Genomic DNA, 12759 nt, shown 5'->3' with positions numbered 1-12759 from the left:
TGGGGGTGGGGCAGTGCAGCACTGTGAATGCTTGGAGGGGTTGAGATGGAAGTTTATGTTGCACATATTTCTACAGTTAAAAAGAAAAGGGAGTGATGAAAGAGACAATGACAATTAAATGCAATACATGATCTTAAAATGGAAGAGAAAAGACCAAAGGACATTATGGGGACACATGCAAAAACTGGAATACAGACTATAAGTTCTATATCAATGTTAAATTTCTTGAACTTTATGACTATACTTAAGGTGGCTACATAGGTAAATATCCTTGTTCTTAGGAAAAGTATATGGACATATTAAATGTTCAAGGAGCATAATATACACAATATACTCTCAGATGCTCATAAAATGGATGGATGGATGGATGGATGGAATGATATGGCAAATGGAGCAAAATATTAAAAGTTGGTGGATCTGGGTATCTGGGGGGGGGGGACGTTGGAGCTCTCTGTATGGCTTTTGTAAAATTTTTGCAACTGTCCTGTAAGTTTGAAATTACTAAAAAAAAAAAGTTTAAGAATGAGAAAAAAAGTGGGATAAGATTATATTGTGCTTCTGAAGAGAATTTTTCTCTTTTCCTTCCTTAAACAACTATCCTGAAGCATGAGTTACAAAAGGATGAAATGCAAAGAACTAATGTAAAGTATTTGTATTTTTACAAATCTAGGCAAGACTAGATTCTAGAGAAACTGGAATACATTTCATCACTACGGCTTCAAGTCTCAAAGGAAATTTATTCTCTTTTACGAGAAGAAATAATGAAAATTTTCCCATGTCTACAAATATACATTAACATTAAGCATTTTTAACAGCTGCTTAGCATTCTATTGTATAAATACCCCACAACTGATATAATCAGTTCCCGCCTGTGGATATTTACACTCTTCCCTTATTTCCCCCCTGCAATGTTTATCCTTATTTATCATATTTATCTTTGTGAACATTTCTATTGTCTTAATTAGGTAAAACACCAAAAATCAAATTGCTAGGTCCTATAGCAATACAGGAGTCCCATTTTTCTGTACCTTCAACAATGGCTTATTGTTCTTTTTGGTACTGACCAAATCAGTAAGAAAAAGAAAAATCTTGTTTTATTAAATTAATCTTCCTTCCTTTTGCTTATTGCTCATTGTAATTATTCTTTATAATGGCTATTTAGGTACTATGTTTTTTTTTTATAAATCAACTGTTTTAGCCATTGCTTTTTTTTTTTTCTTATTAGTAAACTCTCATTATATATTAAGGATATTAACCTTTGGTCCATCATATTTGTCGTGAATATTTTCTCTCAGATGCCATTTACCTTTCAGTTTTATGTCATTCTTGGTCAGGCAAAGATTTTTGGTCTTTCCAATTCAAATCTTTTATCTTTCTCTTTGTTATTTTTGCCTATGGTATAATATGCTTCCAAAATCCTTCCCACCCTCAAATCATACAGATATTCACCCATATTTTCTCCTAGTTTTGCATAAATTTCATTTTCAAACCTGAGCTTCACTCTCTACTAGCTGTGTGGCCTTGGGGAAGATCTCAGTTTCTCCATTAGTAAAATAGGGATAACAGTTGCTCCCTTATTGGGTTGCTAGAAAGGTTTAATAAAATGATACAGGTAAAGCACTTAGCACAGTGTCTAGCCAGAACATATTAAATTATTATCTATTTATTAATATGATCCCTCAAATCTTTAATCAACTGTAAGTAATTCTAGTGCCAAGAAGGAGGTAATCATCTTATTATTTTGCCTTCAAATAGTTCCTCCATTTTGTAACAAATCTGTGATGTAATTCAATTTCAAAACATAATAGAAAAAGACTTCTTTTCTTACAAAGATTTTTGAAAGAAGTCGTTGATTGCTATTACTCTAGATCCCCCAGAGTCCAACTGACCAAATATAATAGTGGCGCACGCTAGAGAAACAGAACATATGTCAAGTGTGTGTGTGTGTGTGTGTGTGTGTGTGTGTGTGTGTGTGTGTGTCGGGGGATGAGGAGGAAAGGAAGAAGAAACAAGTATCACTATTAGGGCCAGGATACTAACCCATATTGTCCCATAGAGGAAAACATTTTCCCTTCTTTTATAATATTAAGATTATCTCAGAAAGGCAAGGAAATAAAACAATATAATAATCTCACCAATAAAATTGTGGAGACAAGTTCTACAGAGCTCCCTTATTTTTCCATATTCTGGTGCCTTTTTAGCTGTACAAGCGAGCCCCTGGTTGCGGTTATGCTTAATCAAGTCTTTGGTTTGGATGACCTTACTGGTACAGTAAGAAACAGGCCAAACTGTCAACCTAAGTCTAAAAATGCACTGTAGACTCATATTTATTTTTTAATCTTCATTTTATTGAGATATATTCACATACCACGCAGTCATACAAAACAAATCGTACTTTCGATTGTTTACAGTACCATTACATAGTTGTACATTCATCACCAAAATCAATCCCTGACACCTTCATTAGCACACACACAAAAATAACAAGAATAATAATTAGAGTGAAAAAGAGCAATTGAAGTAAAAAAGAACACTGGGTACCTTTGTCTGTTTGTTTCCTTCCCCTATTTTTCTACTCATCCATCCATAAACTAGACAAAGTGGAGTGTGGTCCTTATGGCTTTCCCAATCCCATTGTCACCCCTCATAAGCTACATTTTTATACAACTGTCTTCGAGATTCATGGGTTCTGGGTTGTAGTTTGATAGTTTCAGGTATCCACCACCAGCTACCCCAATTCTTTAGAACCTAAAAAGGGTTGTCTAAAGTGTGCATAAGAGTGCCCACCAGAGTGACCTCTCGGCTCCTTTTGGAATCTCTCTGCCACTGAAGCTTATTTCATTTCCTTTCACATCCCCCTTTTGGTCAAGAAGATGTTCTCCATCCCACGATGCCAGGTCTACATTCCTCCCCAGGAGTTGTATTCCACGTTGCCAGGGAGATTCACTCCCCTGGGTGTCTGATCCCACGTAGGGGGGAGGGCAGTGATTTCACCTTTCAAGTTGGCTTAGCCAGAGAGAGAGGGCCACATCTGAGCAACAAAGAGGCATTCGGGAGGAGGCTCTTAGGCACAACCATAGGGAGGCCTAGCCTCTCTTTTGCAGCAACTGTCTTCCCAAGGGTAAAACTTATGGTAGAGGCTCAACCCATCAAACCACCAGTCCCCTATGTCTGTGGTCATATTAGCAACCATGGAGGTGGGGTAGGCGAATACCCCTGCATTCTCCACAGGCTCCTCAAGGGGGCACTACATCTTTTTTTTTCCTTGTTTTTCTTTTCTTTTTTTTTTTTTTAACTTTCCCTTCTTTTTTAAATCAACTGTATGAAAAAAAAGTTAAAAAGAAAACAAACATACAATAAAAGAACATTTCAAAGTGTAGACTCATATTTATACAGCCTTATAGCCTTCTTCATATAATCAGTTCTCCATGAAATACAAAATAATGGCCATACTTCTCTCTGGGATAGAGAGAAAATATTAAATACCAAAGGCCCTTATAAGGAGACCCTGGTTTATCCAAAAGACTGAAGATTATTATATTCTGTTTCTATTTTTCAAACATAACATCCCCCTTTTTCAGCATAGGAAAAAATGACTTCCCAAATGCTTTTTGAATCTCAGTTCCCCCCAAAAAGAGGCTGTTTATGCTGGGTGGCGGGAATGAGAGAATTCAAACAGTGCATGGGTGGATTCTATAAAAGACATACTATCCCCAACCTAACTGTTTCCGGGCTGCAGATTACACTCAAATAGAATGAAATGCCGTCTGTCTGGAGGAAAGTACACCAGCTCATAAGGAAAGTTCAGAAGTCCTGTGGGAAGTAGGAGGATCTATGAGCATTTGTTTTATCCCAGACAAACTGAGCAAAGCCACAACACTGTCTGTGGCTTTTCAGTGGGACCAGTGCCAGAGAGAAGGTGGTCACAGCCCTTCTGCAGGCGTTAGCTCCACATGCCTGGCTTGGTGAGTCCACAGGGCAAACCTGACCTCACCCATTAATAAGCGTGACCATGATGCCAATTTCCTCTGCAAGGTTTATGACTAGGCCTCCTACAATCATGTGGACAAGTCTTAAAACACCGGCATGCCCAGAGTAATGACATGGTTACCCGTGACACACTGTCAGAAGAACAGAGAAAGCTCCTGTACGGAATTCCTGCAAGCAAAGTCACAGACCTGAGCCACCCAACCCTGAGTCACATATGATACAGCTCCTGAGAAGCCCACACCCTTGAGTCCCCACGCTTGTGCATGATCTGTCCTTACTGGGCACGGCAGCAACGGACTCAAAGCTAATATATGTGTATTGGGAGTTGGGTAACCAAGCGAAGTCTCTCTCTATAGCAAGGCCCTGACAGCCACACATGGAAGAATTAAAAAGAGGGATGAGAAAGGAAGATGCATTCATCATTCATTCACCTACCATTTGATTCCTGAAGAGGCACAGGGTTAAAATTCACAGTGGGCTAGGTTCTAGAAAACGAGAGGATGAAATGGGAAAGAAAACCCCTATGCTTGTTCACAGTCTGCATTAAACAAGGCAGACATATACAGACCATGACTGGATAAATCATCAAGCATGGCAACGCACAGGCTAAACATGAGCTTATGACTAGAATATTTCTCACTCTTCTAAAGCAGCTACATGGAAGAGTATCCAAAATTCTAACACAATCAGTACTTTTATCGCTTTAAACAGGGTCCCTGGTTTTCCTTCTTTTCCTTGTCTGTTTTCTCTTTGGGGTTAGTGTAGAAAAAGAAAAAAAAAATGGTTGAGCTCAATATCTGTGATTTGAAATTCCTGGCCTGCTCCTTTGTGCGGGTGTTTTTCCACTGCTAAACTGTGCTGACAGCTGTGGTGATTCTGATGAGTCTGGACTTGGCAGGTGGCCCAGCTCCAAATCAGAGCACCTGGACAGTGCATGACCAGGCAGGTTCTTCACACACACACCTGAGGGGGTGAGGAAGGCCCAACTTGGACAAGGTTGAAGTAAATCTCTAATACCTTGGGTGTGTGTAAGTACAGCTCTCAAAACTTGTTATCTCTAGTGACTTTAAACGTGGCTTAAGTAAAAAGAACAAAAATGAGAGTGAAGACAAAGGAACAAAAGCTTTAAGGCTCCACTTGGTGATGCTAGATTAAAGTTTCAACCAACTACAGAAGTTTTCCATTAAGAGGCCTGGTAAGGAGATATTGAGAACTGAGCCATGGAGGTAAAGGTAGACCATGGGGCCATTTTCCATACGGGCATCCAAGAGCTATCAGCATTTCAGTCCTCGGAGGACTTCTGGAGGCGTGGCATGGGGTGACACACCCAGACAAATGTTTCCACCCCAGCGACAGCCCTGGGCTGGTCATGAGCTGGCAGGGAACAGGGCTCTGTGTTTATGGCTGGATAAAGTGGCTGACTCACTGAGGAGGGGCCATGCAACTGCTTCCCTCAGCACCAGAGCCCAGGTGGAAAATAAAATAAAGCACCTCACCTGTGAGGGCAGTCTTTCAAAAAGGATGCAATCTGGAGGTTTTTTTTACATAAGACAACGAAAAAAGTAAATGTTCTTCATTTCATCCTTACTTTGCACGGTGCTTTGAATAGCTACTAATTCACAACATCTTTCTTTGATAAAGTAAGGCCTGACTTGACATCTTTGCTGGACTTTGGGGCGCACAATATTTACAGCACTGGCGGGGAAGTTAAAACAAAGCCCAAACCAAGCACCAGCATTTAGGACTCTGGAGACCTCCTGACAGGAGGGAGAATGCTATTAGTGTATTTCCTGGCTAAGTTCCAGCCAGAGCACTCCAGTATGATTTCCTTAACGCAGTTTGTCTCTCTGCAGTGAGAAAGGAGAGGAGAGTCAAAACTGCAGTAGAATCTCTAAGATTTTCACTGGCACACATTTAACTGCATTCAGCTCTCTCATACACATCAGGGCCTCTCTGAACCTCAGTTTCCTCATCTGTAAAATGGGGGCAATAATAGTTTTTACCTGATTGGGTGCTTATGACAATTAAATTACCTACTGCATGTAAAGAGTTCACACAGTGCTGGGGACTTAGGGCTAAGGACTACATTCATGATTTTTTGTTATTGTTATCCAACTCCTCTAAATAACCTTAATGAAGTTAAATGTCTCTGGGTACCAACAAATACTCTAAAGAATAGACATGGACAAAGAAAGGGATGTATGGAAGAAGATGGGTTGGGTGGGAAAAAAATAATTTTTCAGTTCCTTAGAAAAACAGGGCAAGAAGCATAGGCAGATGGGGAGATAGATAGGTTTAACAATATTATTTCTGACATCTTTACAGAAGAAACTTTCTTAATTCACCTTCACTCATCCAATTCTCTGGATCAACCAACACTCTCCCATCCATATGTAAAATACACTGATAGGTGCCCACTGCATGCTAAATCACAGTAGCTGGTAGGCTGCTCTACAGACTCCCAAAAGCCAAGTCACACCCTTACAAAGGGTGAGTCGTGTCTGCTCTTCAATTAGTTTATGTCCAACGTACCTCTGTGTAGTCACATAATTTAATTAACAAGTGCAAAAAGAGAGATACTGATTCTAAGAAAAACTAAGTTGAATGTTTAGAAAAAACTTGATAAGGGTGACTCACTAAAGAATTGCTGTCAAATTAGGCAAGATTGAGACAACTGGAAAAGTAATAAAAATCCAGAAAGATTCTGCATTCAAGTCATTTCAAAAGTGCCTTTTAAGATGGCAAGGATCATTTATGATGAAGCTCTTCTTTAACAAACTTTCAAATAGCCAACTACTACCACTTTTCATAACTGTAAAGATTTCTACGGCATTTGATAAACTTAACTGCTAAAAATTACTGAGTATTTACTCTGTGCAAGGCATTGCTGAGTGCTTCATACACAAAATCTCATGTGATTCTTGTAACACTTAAAATAAGGAGGTACTGTTATTATCACCCATTGTCACACAGTTAGGAAGTGGCGGAGGCAGAATTTTAACCCAAGAAGTATGACTCCAGCATCTGTTCTCTGGAAAACTAGAATTCTCATTTTTATTCAAATAGAGCCCCATAATAGTAAAATAATGAACCAATACCATGCTAAAACAAATTGATACTGTGGAGTTTTGCTAAAAAAAATTGTTCTATTTCAGCTACGATTGGCTTTTATAATGTAAATTTTGATGCAAAAATGTTTTGTCCCATTACTATTCTCACTTCAGTTAAACGATGTGATGCAGAAGCCATCTCTACCTCTGAGGAAATAAAATGTCCCATCAAGAGAACAGAATCAAACATGGTGGCTCCACCTGCAGCCACAGCCCAAGGCTGGTAGGTGCTCATCTCTCACCTCTCCGAGTAAAGCAGAGCTAGCAAAACAAGAATCAGACAACCTTTCTCCTGAATTGCAGGGTACTAACATTGCATGAAAACACATGGTCTCAGCAAATTTGAGCAGCACACCATATGGCAAGAATTGTTATATAATTTCTAAGTCAATAGCTCAGACTCAGGCCAGGAAATGTTCACGTCCACATTGATCCCCAGATCTGCCATCACCAGGCTGGCTTTTATTTTTGGCATGAGGATTTAGGGGAAAAAAAAGTTATGAAAAAAATAGTCCCTATGAGGAAAATGAGAATCAAGGTTATTGGAACTCACCTATCTACCAACAGGACACATTTTAGGCAATGATAAAATATGTATTGATTGATAGTAGATAACACCTTAATGACCCTCAATAGTGATTTAAACACTTCCAAAGACCTATTAAATATTAGGACAACTCAAATTTATCAGTATTTATTTTCTACAGCACAGTCGCTGTAGGATTTTACCTCTATGTGTGTCTATGTATATAGGTATGGATATATTTGTGCACACACATATGGGAACAGGGGAACATGGATTTATGTAGAAATGCCACATTTTAGGTGCTTAATTCTGCAGGTTACTTCTGTTTTATTTTTTTCCCCACCCCTAACACAAGGATATTTTTCTTGAAAGACAGATTTCTCTGCCAGATAAGCATTTTCATGACTACATAGGCAAAAGGTAATAGGAAGAAGAGATAATATATTTAAATGTAAAATGCCTCAAAAAATTATTCAATGTAAGTCAAATGGCTAAACAAGCCTTTTATTTGCCTCTGATTAAGTCTACTGGAACAACTGCACAGCCAGCATGAAATGGCAGGTTCATGTTTAATCTGGGGGAGGAGAGGATCTGAGATCATTCTAGGCCATTTCTCTTCCTTTCACAGGTGAGGAAAGAGATTCACAAAGGTTATCTTGCCTAAAGCCTAGCAGTTTGTGGCAAAACCAGGCCTCATAAATCCCAATACAATCCATGTTCTTTCCAACATACTGATGCTACTCCCCTCAGTGCTGCCACAGTGATGGATGCTGATAAATTTTAAGTGACCAGATACTGGGTACCAGATACTGGGTTAAGCACTGCACACAGATGGGACTTTAATCCTCATATCAACACTAGGAGACCCTTATTTAACATATGAAGAAACGAAAGCATAGTGACATTAAGCAACTTATCCAATCTTAGTTAACATGAGTAGAAAACAGTGTAGCCAGGATTTGAACCCAGGGTGTCTGACTTTAAGAGCCCACATTCTGCAACCACTCTAAACAATCCACTGCAATGCCATTATACATACTACAGATTTACGTATTTCTAAATTAGAAAGCCCAAGAGTGGAGGCTTTTTGCTGTAGCTTTAAATCAACAGCAAAACCTAATTGAGAGCGTAACATTCTGACACCCCACAGGGGACAGAGAGCCCTTGCTTCTCTTTGCTTTCTCAATCAAACCATGCACTTCACTTTCTCTCTCACTCTCTCTGTCTCTTTTTGCATCTCCCCAGTTTTGAAAGCTGCCTTGAGAGCTCTGATTCAGTATCAATGATGCCATTATTCATTAAGCCTGACAAATAGGTCGGTTTCAGGAACTATGTGCTTCCCCTTCTTCATTTCCTGTATTTCCCACCAGAGAATGAATGCTTCTATCTTAGTTTTTCTATTCACCATTAAGAAGGAATTGCTATTTGTTTCTTACTTTTTTTAATGAAGAAAAAGGAAATCAAATTAGCATGGAATCCAATCAATGGATCAACTAGTGTATCTTTACTAGACAGATGATTTATGATGTATCGATAAAAACAAACCTAAGAGAATAGCAAATAAGAATTTTGCTTTTTGCTAAGGTGGTCACAGTATTTGTATAATAATAGGGGATTAGCTAAAGAATAAGAAAATCCCCCCCACCCCCAAATTTTTGAAAATAGACATTGCAATGTGGGCCAGAAGAAACCTATTTCAGGGCTAAGAGGAATACAGGATTCAATGTGATTGAGCACCTAAAATTTAGTAAATATGCCCATCAGGATAAAATCATTTTTATAATTTTAGTATTTATGAACACACAAATTGTAATGAAGAGCTACAGAAATCTTGAGTTTCACATTTGATTTTATCATCTGTACTTAACAGAGTTATTTCTGGGAAAAGAAAAAAGTATGCCTTATAAACAGGGACATTAGGGATATGTTGCAGAAGGCTAAAGGGGTGTCTTCAGTCAATAAAGGAGGATATGATTTCAAAAGATATGGAAAAGAAAGAAAGAAACAGTCTTTCTCAATCTATCTCAATCACATGTCTCCAACAGCCCCTATTTTCTACATAATCAGTCTAAACTCAGTCTACCTTGTAGAATTTCCTATTATTGGGCCTTACTCAACAAGTGCAACTAGGTCTCCCACTTCTTGTCCCCAGGATGCACCATCTGCTCAGTTCCATCTCTGTGTCTTCACTTAAGGAAAATCTTCAATCGAAGTACCATATTCAGACACCTTCTGTTAATCAGCACATGACATTACCTATTTAACCCTCACAACAACCATGAGACAGAAGTTACCACCTTCTCCACTGTTCCCATTTTATAAAAAAGAAATTACAGCTCAGAGAGAACCAAAGCCCTGGTTCTGAGATTCAAACCCAGGTCTGACTTCCAAGTCCATGTGTCTTCCTTCATACTTCCTCTTGTCGGGAATCTCTCTACACTCCTCTTTGGTTAAATGAAGCATAACTAATACACCCAGTATACGTCCCATCTCTTTATGATGCCTTCCCAGACAACTTCAGCCATTCCAGATTTTGCCTCTTTTTGGACTTTTCTACAGCATTTAAAACATGCAAAATTTAGAATCTTATTGTATGTTATCTCAAAACATTTACTACTAAGAACATCAACCAGTTTCATTCCTCCACCCCATAATGTTGACAACCCTTTTCAGCGTGAAGTTAGAAGGTTCATTGCCCAGATATCCCTGAAGATTGAGAGAATGATCAAAGGATATGGAGGAGTTAGGATTTAATAAATGATGACTACTGAATCACTATATTTCTTTTTAGTTTCTAATGTATTAGAATAGACAGAAGGAAATACACATAACTGCTGAACTATAATCTAGTAGCCTTGATCTTTGATAATGACTGTATAACTATTGCTTTTAGCTTATGACTATGTGATTGTAAAAACCTTGTGACTGACACCCCCTTTATCCAGTATATGGTTAGATGAGTAATTCAATAAAGACATACATAGAAAAAAAAAAAAACATACAAAAATATAAAATATATTAGAGTAGTCACATGATTGGTATTGTACAGAAAGGTAAAACAAAAAATAAAAATCTTTTTCCTCCCTTAGCAGATCATTGTATCTCCTTCCAGAATTTATACATATGGTTATAAAATTACTAGTAATCTTATTACTTATTACTTATTACATGGCAAAGAGGTTTATAAAAATAAAAGTCCTTATTTGTTAGAGTTTCACACTACAGTATAGGTGAAATGGAAAAAAATTTACTATTGTTTGACATGCATTTCTTTTGCTTCCCAACTTACTCTTGAGTTTCTCAAGGGCTTTGTGAGCTGTACAAACAGTAGGGGTTTTATGAATACTTAAGGAATTATTCTAAGACTTCCTGGCTTCTTCGATTATAGAATCAAAAACAGGCATCAGGCTGGGGCACAGAATGGGTGGTGGGGAGTCATGGAGCAGGGAATGGAGAAGGTAGATGGGCCATGTCATAAAGGACCTTGAATGTAGTTTGAGGAGTTCAGATTTTTCTCTAGTAAAGAGAAGTCCTTAAAAGTATTTGCAAATGGCATAAGAAGAGTGCTAGTTCAGAAAGATACACCTGGTAGCAACTGAGTAACATCAGGGCAAGAGATTAGATGTTACATAGTCAAAGCATTTGTCCCCGTTTGTCTCTGTTAACATTAAGAAATGTTTTACTTTTGTGTTTATTTAAATCTAAAAGCACACACCCAGCACAAAAATATACATAGTGCTAATAGTGAAGACGTACTGTTTCAGACTCCATAGAATTTATTATATAAAATCCCAAAAGGCCAATAAAAAGACAAATTAATTACAACCAACAATAAGAACTACTATATTCACTTTAATAGAATTATATGGATGAAACTGCCAGAAGGTTGTCTGGAAAGAAATGTTAGTTTATCCAATGTGAGCAACTGGAGAAAATTTCCCATTTCAGGACTGTTAACTTTTGAGAAAAACTATATATGAAATAATTTCTCAGTAAGTTTACTTTTCATGGCCAAGGAAAAGGCTATCAATAAAAAAAATTAATTCCCTAGAAGCAAGTAACTTTCTTTTACTCTCAAATCTCTTAAGACCTACATCCTCCCCACCTCCTTTTTTAAACTAAATATGAAAGTCATTCAATTGATACTCAAAAGTAGAAATAAAGAGAAAACACATATTGAGATGAAATATCTAACAAAATGGGGGACAGAGTCAGAAGGGTAAGAACTAGTAAAGCAAATGCTTCCCTCTTGAACTAAAGCAATGGGATCAACTCTTTCAAGACTCACCTGTGATCATAATAAAAAAAAATAGCAGCTGCCTGTGTATCATGGAATGGGGATAAAATGCTTCCAGGATGAAAACAGAAGCAAATGTGGGAACAGGAGAAAAAGTTTCCCTGTGGAACGTGTAATTTTAGTTCGTGCCACCCTTCACTGCTCAGGGAACTCAGGATCTCATTGAGTCCTACAAAAAACCAACAGCCCCTGTGCTTTGCTATATGGAGCAGTGCGATCCCTGAATGTTCGTGAAAAGGAAAGGCATAACAAATTAAACCTCTTCTTCATGCAATGACAAAAGCTGCCTTTTATGGTTTGGGTGGTTCCCTATTATCTCTAATCCTGGAAACACATCTGAAGGAATTGATACTCACATTTAAAGGTAAAGAGCCCGAAGCGTTTAAAAAAAGGACAAATATTATATCATATCATTGTTATGAAATAATTAGAATAAGCAGATTCATAGAGCCAGAAACTTAAATATAGGCTGCCAGGGACCGAGGTGGGGGTGGGGAATGTGGAATTAATGCTTAAATTTCTATTTGGAATGAAAGAAAAGTTTTGGCAATGGATGGTGGTGATGGTAGCACAACACTGTGAACATAAAAAACAGCACCGAATTACATATTTAAATGTGATTAAAAGTGGAAATTTTAGGTTGCAGACAAGATACTAGAACAAAAAAATGTTTAAGAAGTCACCATAGTTGTACATTGATCACCACAATCAATCTTTGAACATTTTTATTACTCCAAATAATCAAATGAAAATTAGAATAAAAAAGAACATCCAAAACAACTATATGATGATATTATGAACAACTGATTATACACTATGAAGGACTGTATGTTATA

General features: G+C 37.8%; 1 protein-coding gene across 6 annotated transcripts in view; it reads right to left on the bottom strand.

Moving 5' to 3' along the window:
- The window catches only part of KIF13A (kinesin family member 13A), a 208647-nt gene that overhangs the window by 97698 nt on the left and 98190 nt on the right, over positions 1 to 12759 (bottom strand). The window lies entirely within an intron of this gene.

This window comes from Choloepus didactylus, chromosome 7 (assembly GCF_015220235.1).
Source record: "Choloepus didactylus isolate mChoDid1 chromosome 7, mChoDid1.pri, whole genome shotgun sequence".
NCBI lineage: Eukaryota > Metazoa > Chordata > Mammalia > Pilosa > Megalonychidae > Choloepus > Choloepus didactylus.
This window is presented reverse-complemented; position numbering and strand designations above follow the sequence as displayed.